Below are 16,049 nucleotides of genomic sequence, written 5' to 3' on the forward strand. Positions count from 1 at the left end.
CAAATTAAACTTTACAGAGTTGAATTGACCAAAGAATGAGTCCAGAATCCAGCCATCCCCGGAACCAAAATAGGTTCAGAGTGACTCGGGCTGCCATATCTTCAAATAACATTTATGGACAGAAAAAGGAAAATGACTTACAGAAATGGCAGTCGAGTATGGAAACAGCCGGACTGGTTGCAACTCAACCTCTGACTATTTTGAGCACTGTTTAAACAGTTGGCTACCTGTGATTGGCCAAAAATCCGCTGCTGTGATTGAGACTCGCTACTCGTTACAAGAAAGGTTACAGTTTCTTTACACAATTCACTATGTATGGAGAAAATGTTAGGCCAGGTGCAAAGGCTCACACCTGTAATCCCAGCACTTTGGGAGGCCTAGCGGGGCAGATCATTTGGGGTCGGGAGTTTGAGACCAGCCTGACCAACATGAGGAAACCCTGTCTCTACTAAAAATCCAAAAAATTAGCCGGGCGTGGTGGTGCGTGCCTGTAATCCCAGCTACTCAGGAGGTAGAGCCAGGAGAATCTCTTGAACCCGGGAGGCAGAAGTTGCAGTGAGCAGAGATGCTGCCACCGCACTCCAGGCTGGGCAACAAAGCAACTCCGTCAGAAAGAAAGAGGGAGGGAGGGAGGGAGGGAGGAAGGAAGGAAGGAAGGAGTTAGGCTGAACTTAAAATGCATAAGGAGGCAGCTTTAGGCTAAACTTAATTAAACATGGTCATCTGAATCTTCAGCAAATCATAATCTTTTTGCTGGTGGAGGGTCTTGCCTCCATGCTGCTGAGTGATCAGGGTGGTGGTTGCTAAATGTTGGGATGGCTGTGGCAATTTCCTAAAATAAAACAACAATGCTACATCGATGGACACTTCCTTTCACGAAAGATTTCTCTGTAGCATATAATGCTGTGTGATACCATTTTATCCACAGTAGAACTTCCTTCAAAATTAGTTCTCTGAAACCTTGCCACTGCCTTATCAACAAAGTTTATGGAATATTCTAAATCCTTTGTTGTTATTTCAGCAAGGATCACAGCATCTTCACCAAGAGGAGATTCCATCTCCAGAAACCCCTCTCTCTTTGCTCATCAGTAAGAAGAAACTCCCCATCTATCCAAGTTTGATCATGAGATTGCAGCAGTTCAGTCACATATTCAGGCTTCACTTCCAATTCTAGTTCTCTTGCTGTTTCCATCAAATCTGCAGTTACTTCCAGAAGTGAAGTCTTGAATCCCTCAAAGTCATCCATGAGGGTTGGAATTAACTTCTTCCAAACTCCTGTTAATGTTGATATGGTGACCTCTTCCCATGAATCATAAATTTTTTTTTTTTTTTTTTTTTTTTTTTTGGAGATGAAGTCTTGCTCTGTCACCAAGGCTGGAGTGCAGTGGCACGATCTCAGCTCACTGCAAGCTTCACCTCCCGGGTTCACACTATTCTCCTGCCTCAGCCTCCCGAGTCGCTGGGACTACAGGTGCCCACCACCATGCCCGGCTAATTTTTTTGTATTTTTAGTAGAGACAGGGTTTCACCATGTTAGCCAGGATGGTCTCGATCTCCTGACCTCGTGATCCGCCCACCTTGGTCTCCGAAAGTGCTGGGATTACAGGCATGAGCCACCGCGCCTGGCCATGAATGTTCTTAATGACATCTAGAAGAGTTAATTCTTTCCAGAAAGCTTCCAGTTTACTTTGCCCAGATCCATCATAAAATCACTATCTATGGCAGCTGTAACCTCACAAAATATATTTCTTAAATAAAATGACTTGACAGTCAAAATCACTCCTTGATCTATGGCCTACAGAATGGATGTTGTGTTAGCAGACATCCAAACAACCTTCATTTTCTTTTTTTTTTTTTTTTTTTTTTTTTTTTTTTTTTGAGAGGGAGTCTCGCGCTGTCGCCCGGGCTGGAGTGCAGTGGCTGGATCTCAGCTCACTGCAAGCTCCGCCTCCCGGGTTTACGCCATTCTCCTGCCTCAGCCTCCCGAGTAGCTGGGACTACAGGCGCCCGCCACCTCGCCCGGCTATTTTTTTGTATTTTTTAGTAGAGACGGGGTTTCACTGTGTTAGCCAGGATGGTCTCAATCTCCTGACCTCGTGATCCGCCCGTCTCGGCCTCCCAAAGTGCTGGGCTTACAGGCTTGAGCCACCGCGCCCGGCCTTCTTTTTTTTTTTTTTTTTTTTGAGACAGAGTCTGGCTCTGTCGCCCAGGCTGGAGTGCAGTGGCCGGATCTCAGCTCACTGCAAGCTCCGCCTCCCGAGCTTACACCATTCTCCTACCTCAGCCTCCAGAGGAGCTAGGACTACAGGCGCCCGCCACGTCGCCCGGCTAGTTTTTTTGTTTGTTTGTTTGTTTGTTTTTTTAGTAGAGACGGGGTTTCAACGTGTTAGCCAGGATGGTCTCGATCTCCTGACCTCGTGATCCACCCATCTCGGCCTCCCAAAGTGCTGGGATTACAGGCTTGAGCCACCGCGCCCGGCCACAACCTTCATTTTCTTGTACATCTCCATCAGAGCTCGTGGGTGACTAGGGGCATTATCAATGAGCATTAATATTTTGAAAGGAATCTTTTTTTCTTAGAAGTAGGTCTCAGAAGTGGGCTTAAGATATGCAGTAAACCTTAGCCAGGTGTGGCGGCATATGCTGGTAGTACCAGCTATTCAGGAGGCTGAGGCAGGAGGATCACTGGAGCCCAAGAGTTTGAGGTTACCGTGAGTTATAATCACATCACTGCATTCCAGCATGGGTGGCAGAGTGAGACCCTGCCTCGAAAAAAAAACACAAAGATACTCAGTAAACCATAGTACAAACAGTTATACTGTCATCTAGGCTTTGCTGTTCCATTTATAGAGCACAGGCAGAGTAGATTCAGCATAATTCATAAGGCTCTGGGATTTTGCAGGCCCAGCCTACAGCGTCTTTCCTTAAATCTCATGAACTGACCTCTGCTAGCTTCCAACTTTTCTTCTGCAGCTTCCTCACCTCTCTCAGCCTTCACAGAATTGAGGAGAGTCGTGGCCTTGCTTTGGATTAGGCTTTGGCTCAAGGAATTTTGTGGCTGGTTTGATCTTCTATCCAGACTGCTACCTATCAGCATGAAGGCTGTTTCGCATTCTTATCACTCATGTGTTCAGTGGAGTAGCACTTTTAATTTTCTTCAAGAACTTTTCCTTTGCATTCACAATTTGGCTAATTATTTGGCACAAGAGGCTTCCCTTCCAGCCTATCAGCTTTGGACATGCCTTCCTCACTAAGCTTAATCATTTCTAGCTTTTTATTTCAAGTGACAGATGTGTGACTCTTCCTTTCACTTGAACACTTAGAGGCCATTGTAGGGTTATTAATTGGCTTAATTTCAACATTGTTGTGTCTCAGGGAATAGGAAGGCCTGAGGAGAGGGAGAGAGACCGGGAACAGTCAGCCAGTGAAGCAGTCAGAACACACACAACATTTATTAATTAAGTTTGCAGTCTAATTATGGGCATAGTTCATGGTATCCTAAAACAGTTACAAAAAGAGCATCAAGATAACTGGTCTGCTGTGTGGGCTCACGCCTGTAATCCCAGCACTTTGGGAGGCTGAGGTGGGCAGATCATGAGGTCAGGAGTTCAAGACCAGCCTGACCAACATGGTGAAACCCCGTCTCTACTAAAACTACAAAATTAACCAGGCATGGTGGTGCATGCCTGTAATACTAGCTACTTGGGAAGCCGATGCAGGAGAATCGCTTGAACCCGAGAGGCAAAGGTTGCAGTGACCCAAGATTGCGCCATTGCACTCCAGCCTGGGCGAAAAAAGCAAAACTCCATCTCAAAAAAAAAAAAAGTCACTAACTGGGTAGGTCAGGCCATTTGGGATGTAACATCCTTTTTTTGTTGTTGTTCTTTTTTTTTTTTCTTTGTTTTGAGACGGAGTCTCTCTCTGTCGCCCAGGCTGGAGTGCAGTGGGCTCACTGCAACCTCCGCCTCCCCAGTTCAAACGATTCTTCTGCCTCAGCCTCCCAAGTAGCTGGGACTAAAGGTGTGCGCCACCACGCCGGCTAATTTTTGTATTTTTAGTACGGACGGGGTTTCACCATATTGGCCATCCCAAAGGGCTGGGATTACGGGCTTTTTTTTTGAGATGGAGTCTCACTGTGTCACCCAGGCTGGAGTGCAGTGGCACAATCTTGGCTCATTGCAGCCTCCACCACCCGAATTCAAGCGATTTACCTGCCTCAGCCTCCCGAGTAGCTGGGACTATGGGCACACACCACCACACCCAGCTAATTTTTGTATTTTTAGTAGAGATGACGTTTCACCATGTTAGCCAGGCTGGTCTTGAACTCCTGACCTCAAGTGATCCACCCACCTCGGCCTCCCAAAGTGCTGGGATTACAGGCGTGAGCCACAGCACCCGGCCGAATGTAACATCTCTACCAAGAATAACACCATTAGCAGCAATAATAAAACCCACAACAGTCTTTTGAATGATTTATGTGCACATCCATGCATCATCTCTATACTCAAAAGCCTGCCCCTCTCTCACAGGGTAATTTGTGCTATTCATTCTTTCATCAGTCACCGATGTCTACACTGTGCCAGGCCCTGGTCAGGGCAATACCAGAGAAATGAAGAAAAGAGACATGGTTTCTGCCCAAGGGAACTCACAGACAGAGGAGCCAGACCCATACTAGAGTTGGCTAATGCTAATGAAGGACCCCATAGAAGTGCTAAATACAAGTGCAGGTAGCTATCTTGTTTAGAGCTCAGAGGGAAGCGACTGAAATATTTTCTACCGGAGCTAGGCCTTGAAAATAATAGAAAAATCCAACGGGGGAAGAAGAGCATTCCCCAGGCAGGGGAAACTAGGTGTGCAGAAGCAGGGGGCAAGAAAACACAAGTCAACGTGGAGAAAGGCCAGTTGGGTGGAGCACAGGATGGCAGAAGGCAGGAGAGGAAGAGCTGGTAAGCAGGGGACCCAGTGGGAGAGCCTTGTGTGCCAGGCTAGAGCTGGGAGGTGTGCTGACCAGGAAAAGAATGGATTTACATTTCAGAGAAAGCCAGAGCAGACGCTGGGCCAGCATTGGAGTGTGCCAGGCCTGCCAAGGCAGGGTGAGAGCTGTGCTTCTCTGTTGGCAGAATGAATGCCATGAATCTCAGTGCCATGTGTGGCTGAGTCATCCGTGGAACGGGAAACAAAGGCTGGAGTCCAGTCTCTGAAGGCACCTCTCAGTACAATGCCCTTTCCCTTCTGTGGGCCTCCAGGTTAGCCAGCCTGGGGCTACAAGTCATGCCCAGATTTTACATCCAATCTAAGGGCAAGTGGGAAGCCACACAGAATTAGGGTTTTGGTCACAGTCCTGCCAGAAAAGGAAACAGCTTTTAAAAACTATTAAAAATATTTTAGGGATTTGAATTCAGAAACTACTTCAGGAATTTGTTAAATTTTGTAATTTTGATAACTGAACTGTGGTTAAGTGGTTGTATAAGAGAAAGTCCAGGCTGGGAGCAGTGGCTCACGCCTGTTAATCTCAGCACTTTGGGAGGCCAAGGTGGGTGGATCACCTGAGGTCAGGAGTTCATGACCACCCTGACCAACATGGTGAAACCCCGTCTCTACTAAAAATACAAAAATTAGCCAGATGTGGTAGCACCTGCCTGTAATCCCAGCTATTCGGGAGGCTGAGACATGAGAATTGCTTGAACCTGGGAGGCGGAGGTTTCCATGAGCCGAGATTGCGTCACTGCACGCCAGCCTGGCGACAGAGCAAGACTCCGTCTCAAAAAAAGAATAAAAAAATACAAAACTTAGCAGGGTGTAGTGGCTTTTGCGCCTGTAATCCCAGCTACCTGGGAGGCAGAGGCAGGAAGAATCGCTTAAACTGGGAGGCAGAGGTTTGCAGTGATCTGAGATCAAGCCACTGCACTCCAGCCTGGGCAATAGAGCAAGACTCCACCTCAAAAAACAATTATATGAAAATGAAAAGCAAGCCAGGTGTAGTGTAGTCCCAGCTACTTGGGAGGCTGAGGTGGGGGGATTGCTTGAGCCTGGGAGGTAGAGGTTACAGTAAGCTGAAATGGCACCACTGCACTCCAGCCTGAGCAACAGAGCAAGGTACTGTTTCAAAACAAAAAAAAAGTAACAAAAAATTTCAGGAATGTTAACTCTGTTTATCCCTTAGTACCCACCATAGAATCTTAACATTACTATAAATAAACAATGATTTATTTCTTAAGTTTCCATTCTCTGCTAGACACTAGATTAGAGGGTTGTAAATACATTATTTCTAATCTTGTAAAATAATTATTTCTATTCCCATTTTACAGGTGAGGAAACCAAGGCCAAAGAACATGAGGTATTAGCCAGGTGTGGTAGTGTACACCTGTGGTCCCAGCTATTCAGGAGACTGAGGTGGAAGGATTACTTGAGCCCAGGAGTTCAAGGCTGCAGTGAGCTAAGATCATGCCACTGCACCATAGCCCAGGTGACAGAGCAAGACACTGTCTCTAAATTTTTTTTTTTTTGAGACGGAGTTTTGTTCTTGTTGCCCAGGCTGGAGTGCAATGGTATGATCTCGGCTCACCACAACCTCCGCCTCCTGGGTTCAAGTGATTCTCCTGCCTCAGCCTCCCTAGTAGCTGGAATTACAGGCATGTGCCACCACACCCGGCTAATTTTGTATTTTTAGTAAGGTGGGGTTTCTCCATGTTGGTCAGGCTGGTCTCGAACTCCCGACCTCAGGTGATCTGCCCGCCTCGGCCTCCCAAAGTGCTGGGATTATAGGCATGAGCCACCACACCCGGCCCCCTGTCGCTAAATTAAAGTAAAAAATAAATAAAAGGTGGTTAGGTATCTAGTAAGAAGCAGAGCCAGGGATCGAAAGCCAAGGCTTTTCCCACTGTAGTTCTTAGTGTTCACTGAATTAAATATAGCAGTTAGAACAATTAAAGTTTAAGGTACCAGCCAGGTGTAGTGGCTCATGCCTGTAATCCTAGCACTTTGGGAGGCCAAGGCGGGTGGATTGCCTGAGCTCAGGAGTTCGAGACCAGCCTGGGCAATATGGTGAAACACCTTATCTACTAAAATACAAAAAATCAGCCAGGCTTGGTGGTGCACACCTGTAGTCCCAGTTACTCAAGAGGCTGAGGCATGAGAATTGCTTGAACCCAGGAAGTTGGAGGTTGCAGTGAGCTGAGATGGCACTACTACAGTCTAGCCTGGGCAACACAGGAAGACTAAAAAAAAAAAAAAAAAAGTTTTAGGCTGGGCTTGGTGGCTCACACCTATAATCCCAGCACTTTGGGAGGCTGAGGCAGGTGAATCACCTGAGGTCAGGAATTCAAGACCAGCCTGGCCAACATGGTAAAACTCCCATCTCTACTAAAAAATACAAAACTAGCCAGCCGTGGTGGTGGGCGCCTGTAATCCCTGCTACTCGGGAGGTTGAGGCAGGAGAATTGCTTGAACTTGGGAGGCAGAGATTGCAATGAGGCGAGACTGCGCCACTGCACTCCAGCCCAGTGACACAGCAAGACTCAGTCTTGCCCGGTGGTTCACGCCTGTAGTCCCAGCACTTTGGGAGGCTGAGGTGGGCAGATCATGAGATCAGGAGTTAAAGACCAGCCTGGCCAACATGGTGAAACCCCATCTCTACTAAAAATGTAAAAATTAGCCAGGCATGGTGGCGCATGCCTGTAATCCTAGCTACTCAGGAGGCCGAGGCAGGAGAATTGCTTAAACCTGGGAGGCGGAGGTTGTAGTGAGCTGTGATCACACCACTGCACTCCAGCTGGGGTGACAGAGTGATACGCCGTATCAAAAAAAAAAAAAAAAAAGAAAGAAAGAAAGAAAGGCTGGGCGCAGTGGCTCACGCCTATAATCCCAGTACTTTTGGGAGGCCGAGGCAGGCGGATCAAGAGGTCAGGAGATCGAGATCATCCTGGCTAACACAGTGAAACCCCAAACCCCATCTCTACTAAAAAAATTAGCCGGGCATGGTGGCGTGTGCCTGTAGTCCCAGCTACTCGGGAGGCTGAGGCAGGAGAATTGCTTGAACCCGGGAGGTGGAGGTTGCAGCCACGGTACTCCAGCCTGGGTGACAGAGACTCTGTCTCAAAAAAAAAAAAAAGAAATATTAGAGACTCTCTGTATTAATGAGAATGATGATGAACACTGTGATCTAAAGAGCACCCTCATTATTAGGCAAAGGCAAAGCATTATACAGAGGAATATTATGCAATTATTTCGAAAGAGTTACGTGAGCATACTCCCATTAGTATTGCCAAATAAAATAGCAACATATTAGGGACATAGCTATGCTAAAAGATCAGCCATTTCAAATTTAAATGGGCATCCTGTATTTTTATTTGCTGTATCTGGCAACCCTAAATGCTATGGAAAGATGTCTGGTTTTTTTTTTATATGAACGAAATAAGCTACTGAGATACAAAAATAGCACAGTCCCACTTTTGTTTAGAAAAATGTGTAAGTATAGAAAAAAGTCTGGAAAAATATATATTATAGTGTTAACATTTTCTCTAGGGAATGAAATTCTTTCTTTTTTTTTTTTTTTTTTTTTTTTTTTTTTGAGACGGAGTCTCGCTCTGCCGCCCAGGCTGGAGTGCAGTGGCCAGATCTCGGCTCACTGCAAGCTCCGCCTCCCGGGTTCACGCCATTCTCCTGCCTCAGCCTCCCAAGTAGCTGGGACTACAGGCGCCCGCCACCTCGCCCGGCTAGTTTTTTTTTTTGTATTTTTTTAGTAGAGACGGGGTTTCACCGTGTCAGCCAGGATGGTCTCGATCTCCTGACCTCGTGATCTGCCCGTCTCGGCCTCCCAAAGTGCTGGGATTACAGGCTTGAGCCACCGCGCCCGGAATGAAATTATCTAGCGTAGCCATGGAGAGAAGACTATTAGTACTTACTTATTTACTTTCTAAACTACTGTATTGCCTGCATTTTTAATTGAAAATTTTATTGAGATAATTTCAGATTCATACGCAGTAGTAAAAAATAATACAGGCTGGGTGTGATGGCTCACGCCTGTAATCCCAGCACTTTGAAGGGCTGAAGCAGGCAGATTGCTTGAGCCCAGGAGTTCAAGACCAGCCTGGGCAGCATGGTGAAATCCCATCTCTACAAAAAATATAATAATCAGTCCAGTGTGGTGGCTCACACCTGTAGTCCCAACTACTTCTCAGGAGGCTGAGATGGGAGAATCACCCGAGCCCAGGAGGTTAAGGCTGCAGTGAGCTGTGATGGCACCACTGCACTCCAGCCTGGGTGACAGAGCAAGTCCCTGTCTCAAAATAATAATAACAATAATAATAATAATAATAATACAAAGAAATCCCTTTTTTGTTTGACTCAGTTTCAACCAAAGGTAACATTTTGCAAAAGTATAGAACAATATCATAATCAGGATATTGACATTGGCTCAGTAATCCACTGGTCTTATTCAGATTTCCCCAATTTACTCATTTGTGTACGTGTGCATTAAGTTCTATATAATTTTTCACCTGTGTAAGTTCATGTACCTACCAACATAGTCAAGACAATGAAAAGTTGGAACATCACAAGGATCCCTTATGTTGTCCTTTTATAACAACTTCTACCTCCCACTGGATCTATCCCCACCCCTGCCCACTATCCTTTCGACAAACACTAATCTGTCCTCTATTTCTGAAGTTTTCTCATTTCAAAAAACTATATAAATGGAATTTTACACCATGTAACCTGGGATTGTCTTTTTTCACACAGGATAAATTCCTGGAAATTCATCCAAGTTGTTGTGTATATCAATAGTTCATTCTTGGCTGGGTGCGGTGGCTCACGCCTCTAATCCTAGCACTTTGGGAGGCCCAGTCAGGTGGATCACTTGAGGTCAGGAGTTTGAGACCAGCCTGGCCAACATGGTGAAACCCCGCCTCTACTAAAAATACAAAAAATTAACCAGGCATGGTGGCGTGTGTCTGTAATCCCAGCTGCTTGGGAGGCTGAGGCAAGAGACTCACTTAAATCCGAGAGGCAGAAGTTGCAGTAAGCCGAGATCCCGCCACCACACTCCAGCCTGGGCGACAGAGTCAGACTCCATCTCAAAACAAACAAAAAAATTAGTTCATTCCTTTTTATTGATGAATAGTATTTTATGATATGTATGTACCAGTTTGTTTAACCATTTACCTGTTGAAGGACATCTGAGATCTTGGCTCACCACAACCTCCGCCTCCTGAGTTCAAGCGATTCTCCTGCCTCAGCCTCCTGAGTAGCTGGGATTACAGGCGTGCACCACCACAACTGGCTACTTTTTGTATTTTTAGTAGAGACGGGTTTCACCATGTTGACCAGGCTGGTCTTGAACTCCTAACTTCAGGTGACCCACCCACCTCGGCCTCTCAAAGTGCTGGGATTACAGGCGTGAGCCACTGCGCCTGGCCTATTATATGCATTTTTGAATAAAATTTTCTTTTTTTTTTTTTTTTTTTTTTTTTTTGAGACGGAGTCTCGCTGTGTCGCCCAGGCTGGAGTGCAGTGGCCGGATCTCAGCTCACTGCAAGCTCTGCCTCCCGGGTTTTTACGCCATTCTCCTGCCTCAGCCTCCCGAGTAGCCGGGACTACAGGCGCCCGCCACCTCGCCCGGCTAGTTTTTTGTAGTTTTTAGTAGAGACGGGGTTTCACCGTGTTAGCCAGGATGGTCTCGAACTCCTGACCTCGTGATCCGCCCGTCTCGGCCTCCCAAAGTGCTGGGATTACAGGCTTGAGCCACCGCGCCCGGCTTGAATAAAATTTTCTATCAAAAAATAATAGACTATTGTGTTAGTCAGGGTTCTCCAAATTGACATGACCATTAAGAGATATAAATATAAGAGAGAAGATTAATAAGGAGAATTGACTCTGGTGATTATGGGAGACTCAGCAAGGCATCTGCAATCTGGAGACCTTAGTATGCCAGTATTGTGGTTCAGTCCAAGTTCAAAAGCCTCAGAACCCGTGGAGCTGATGGTACAGTTCTCACTCTGAGGCCACAGGCTTGATAACCCTGCGGGAGGGTGATTGTAAGCCCTGGAGTCCCAAGCCCTGGAAAGCCTGGAATTCTGATGTCCAAGGGCAAGAGGAGGAGAATATCCCAGCCTGGGGATCAGGGGAGTGAGGAAGGAGGAAAAGGAAATCCTTTCCTCTCTTTTTTTATTCTATTGGGCCCCTAGAGAATTGGATGGTGCCCACTCACACTGAGAGTGAATCTTCCCTTCTCAGTCCACTGACTGTGAGGAAACATCCTCACAGACACATCCAGAAAAAAATGCTTACTAGTTCTTTAGGTATTCCTCAATCCAGTAGAGGCAACACCCAAAATTAACCATCACAATTATATAAAAATATTAAAACATCAACATGATCAAAACACAAATTCAAAAGCAAACAAAAAAAGTGGGAAATATTTACCACTTATGTATGGACAAGGGGCCAGCTTCTTTAACACATAATTTCTCCAAATCAATAAGGAAAACTAAATCAATAAAAAAACTAAGCTGGGCACGGTGGCTCACGCCTGTAATCCCAGCACTTTGGGAGGCTGAGGTGGGTGGATCACGAGGTCTGGTGTTTGAGACCAGCCTGACCAACATGATGAAACCTCATTTCTACTAAAAAATACAAAAATTAGCCAGGTGTGGTGGTGCACACCTGTAATCCCAGCTACTCAGGAGGCTGAGGCAGGAGAATCGCTTGAACCTGGGAGGCAGAGGTTGCAGTGAGCTGAGATCGCACCATGGCACTCCAGCCTGGGCAACAGGAGCGAAACTCCGTCTCAAGAAAAAAAAAGGAAAAAAATGTTAAGAATGTTGATGATGAAATGAAGTCGCTTCCTTTGAGATAGGAGTTTGACAGGACTGGTTTCACAAGACACAGCTCACAAAGACCCGGCTGATAAAACATAGAGCAAAAGAAGCCGGTCAAAACCCACCCAAACCACGATGGCCAGGAAAGCGACCTCTGATCATCCTCACTGCTTATCATATGCTAATTATAATACATTAGCATGTTAAAGGAAACTCCCACTAGTGCAATGACAGTTTACAAACACCATGGCAATGTCTGGAAGTTACCTTGTGTGCTCTGAAAGAAAGAGGAACCCTAGGTTCCAGGAATTCCCTGCCACTTTCCTAGAAAACTCATGAAGGGCCGGGCGCGGTGGCTCAAGCCTGTAATCCCAGCACTTTGGGAGGCCGAGACGGGCGGATCACAAAGTCAGGAGATCGAGACCATCCTGGCTAACACGGCGAAACCCCGTCTCTACTAAAAACACAAAAAATTAGCCGGGCGAGGTGGCGGCACCTGTGGTCCCAGCTACTCGGGAGGCTGAGGCAGGAGAATGGCGGGAACCTGGGAGGCGGAGCTTGCAGTGAGCTGAGATCTGGCCACTGCACTCCAGCCTGGGCGACAGAGCGAGACTCCGTCTCAAAAAAAAAAAAAAAAAAAAAAAAGAAAACTCATGAAGAATCCACTCCTTGTTTAGCGTATGATCAAGAAATAACCATAATAACCATAAAAACAGCCACCCACCAGCCCTCAGGGCTGCTCTGCCTATGGAGGCTACTTTTTATTTATTTTATTATTTTTTTTTTCTTTTTTTTGAGATGGAGTCTCTCTTTGTCGCCTAGGCTGGAGTGCAGTGGTGTATGGTTTCGGCTCACCGCAAGCTCTGCCTCCCGGGTTCACGCCGTTCTCCTGCCTCAGTCTCCCGAGTAACTGGGACTACAGATGCCCGCCACCTCAACTGGCTCATTTTTTGTATTTTTAGTAGAGACGGGGTTTCACCGTATTAGCCAGGATGGTCTCGATCTCCTGACCTTGTGATCTGCCCTCCTCGGCCTCCCAAAGTGTTGGGATTACAGGGGTGAGCCACGGTGCCTGGCCTATTTATTTATTTATTTATTTTGGGGACGGAGTTTCACTCTTGTTGCCCAAGCTGGAGTGCAACGGCGTGACCTCGGCTCACTGTAACCTCTGCCTCCTGGGTTCAAGCCTCAACCTCCCAAGTAGCTGGGATTACAGCCATGCGCCACCATGCCCAGCTAATTTTTTGTATTTTCAGTAAAAACAGGGTTTCACCATGCTGGTCAGGCTGGTCTTGAACTCCTGACCTCGTGATCCACCCACCTCGGCTTCCCAAAGTGCTGGGATTACAGGCATGAGCCACCACTCCCAGCTATTTATTTATTTTTTTAAGACGTCTCACTCTGTCGCCCAGGCTGGAGTATAGTGGGGCAATCTCAGCTCATTGTAACTCCCGCCTCCTGGGTTCAAGTGATGCTCGTGCCTCAGCCTCCTAAACAGCTGGGATTACAGGCATGTGCCACCACACCCAGCTAATATTTGTATTTTTGTAGAGACGGCATTTCACCATGTTGACCAGGCTGTGAATTACTTCCTGTGAAACCAAGAACCCACGGGGCCTCCCAGGCTGAACCCCAATTCTGGAGTTCACCCTGTGACACCTTCAAACCTTAACCAAGGCGGGGCACAGTGGCTCATGCCTGTAATCCCAGCACTTTGAGAGGCCGAGACACATGAGGCCAGGAGTTTGAGACCAGCCTGGCAAACATGGTGAAACCTTCTCTCTACTAAAAATGCAAAAATTAGCCAGGCGTGGTGGTGAGTGCCTGTAATCCCACCTTCTTGGGAGGCTGAGGGATGAGAATAGCTTGAACCCCGGAGATGGAGTTTGTAGTTAGCAAATATCACACCACTACCCTTCAGCCTGGGCAACAGAGCGAGAACCTATCTCAAAAACAAACGAACAAACCTTAACCAAGAGAACAGAAAGCACATAACTAAGAGGGTATAATTGTCAGAGGCATTTGAACTAGAGCAACTCCATCTTGAATAAAGCTGGGTAAAATAAAGCTGAAACCTACTAGGCTGCATTCCCAGAAGGTTAAGGCATTCTAAGTCACAGGATGAGATAGGAGGTCAGCACAAGATACAGGTCACAAAGACCTTGCTGATAAAACAGTTTGCCGGAAAGCAGCCAGCTAAAACTCACCAAAGCCAAGATGACGATAAGAGTGACCTCTGGGTGTCCTGACTCCTACACTCCCACCAGCACCATGACAGTTTGCTGTGCCAACTGTCACAAATGCCATGGCAACGTCACGAAGTTACCCCAGAGGGTCTAAAAAGGGGAGGAATGAATAATCTACACCTTGTTTAGCATATCATCAAGAGATAACCATAAAAATGGGCAACCAGCATCCCTCAGGCTGCTCTGTGAAGTAGGCATTCCTTTCTTCCTTTACTTTGCTAATAAACTTGCTTTCATTTACTCTACTGACTCGCCCTGAATTCTTTCTTGTGTGAGATCCAAGAACCCTCTCTTGGGATCTGCATCAGGACCCCTTTCCGGTAACATAGTTGTCAGAGAAATGATAATCAAGGAAACTGTAAATTGCTGGTAACAAAAGTGGAGAAGGAAGGGGACCCGGAGAAGGAAGGGGACCCGCATGGAGCCCAGAGGGAAAAAGGATAAACTTTTTTTTTTGAAACGAAGTTTCGCTCTCATCTCCCAGGCCGGAGTGCAATGGCGCGACCTTGGCTCACTGCAACCTCTACCTCCTGGGTTCCAGTGATTCTCCTGCCTCAGCTTTCCACGTAGCTGGGATTACAGGCAAGCACCACCGCGCCTGGCTACTTTTTTGTATTTTTTGTAGAGACAGGGTTTCTCCACGTTGGTCAGGCTGGTCTTGAACTTCCGACCTCAGGTGATCCAAGTTTGGGAGTAGCCTAGCCAACATGGTGAAACCCCATCTCTACTAAAAATACAAAAAAAAAAAAAAAAAAATTAGCTGGGCATGGTGATGGGTGCCTGTAATCCCAACTACTTAGGAGGCTGAGGCAGGAGAATCAATTGAATCCAGGAGGCAGAGGTTGCAGCGAGCCAAGATCGTGCCATTGCATTCCAGCCTGGGCAACAAGAGCAAGACTCCCATCTCAAAAAAAAAAAAAAAAAATTTAGCTTGCGGTGGTGGCATGTGCTTGTAGTCCCAGCTACTAGGGAGGCTGAGACAGGAGAATTGATTGAACTGGGAGGCAGAGGCGGTGAGCCGAGATTGCACCACTGCACTCCAGCCTGGGCAACAGAGGGAGACTCTGTCACAAAAAATAAATAAATAAACAAAGAGGCTGAGGCAGGAGAATCGCTTGAACCCAGGAAGTGGCGGTTGCAGTAAGCCAAGATTGTGCCATTGCACTCCAGCCTGGGCAACAGAGCAAAAACTTGATAAAAAAGGAAGGAAGGAAGGAAGGAAGGGAGGGAGGGAGGGAGGGAAGGAAGGAAAAGTAAGGTCGGGTGCGGTGGCTCATGCCTGTAATCCCAGCACTTTGGGAGGCCGAGGCAGGTGGCTCACTTGAGATCAGGAGTTTGAGACCAGCCTGGCCAACATGGTGAAACCCGTCTCTACTAAAAATACAAAGTTAGCCAGGCGTGGTGGGGTGCAGCTGTAATCCCAGCTGCTCAGGAGGCTGAGGCAGGAGAATCACTTGAACTCAGGAGGTGGAGGTTGCAGGGAGCTGAGATGGCACCACTGCACTCCAGCCTGGGCGACAGAGCGAGACTCTGTGTTAAAAAAAAAAAAAAGAAAGAAAAGAAAGAAAGAAAGAAAGAAGGAAAGAAGGAAAGAAAGGAAAGAAAGAAAAGAAAGGAAAGAAAGAAAGAAAGAAAGCTAAAGAGAAAGTTCAGTCTCCCAGGGAAAATGGATGGCAATGGAGGACAGTGGGACAAACAGAAAAAATAACAGCACCACTGTAAGGGGATGTAGGGTGGAGACAGGAAGGACAAGTGACTCCAATATAGACTAAAACAGAAGATTGGCATAGAAGTGGTTGAGAACAAGTCTTGACACCAAACTCCAGCATCACCACTGTTTTACAAAACATGAACACCATGGTTTAATATTCCTGGGTGTTGTGAGAATTAAATGAGATATGGATATAAGGTTCTTGGGCTTAATAAATTATAACTATTATTTCACGCTATAAAGACACAGCATTAGACTATTTTATTTTTTTAGAGA

General features: G+C 46.6%; 1 protein-coding gene across 2 annotated transcripts in view; it reads right to left on the bottom strand.

Moving 5' to 3' along the window:
• The window catches only part of MELK (maternal embryonic leucine zipper kinase), a 123,123-nt gene extending 109,023 nt beyond the window's left edge, over positions 1 to 14,100 (bottom strand). The window contains exons 1-2 of one of the 2 annotated variants that reach the window (XM_050762118.1): positions 14,024 to 14,079; positions 9,993 to 10,072 (exon numbers count right to left, since the gene is read on the bottom strand). The gene's annotated coding sequence lies outside the window, so the exon portion shown is untranslated. Of the gene's footprint in view, positions 1 to 9,992; positions 10,073 to 14,023 lie in introns of both variants that reach the window. The other variant, XM_050762117.1, reaches the window with a different exon arrangement.
• Positions 14,101 to 16,049: the final 1,949 nt, after the last annotated feature.

Source organism: Macaca thibetana, chromosome 15 (genome assembly GCF_024542745.1).
Source record: "Macaca thibetana thibetana isolate TM-01 chromosome 15, ASM2454274v1, whole genome shotgun sequence".
In the NCBI taxonomy this organism is placed as follows: domain Eukaryota; kingdom Metazoa; phylum Chordata; class Mammalia; order Primates; family Cercopithecidae; genus Macaca; species Macaca thibetana.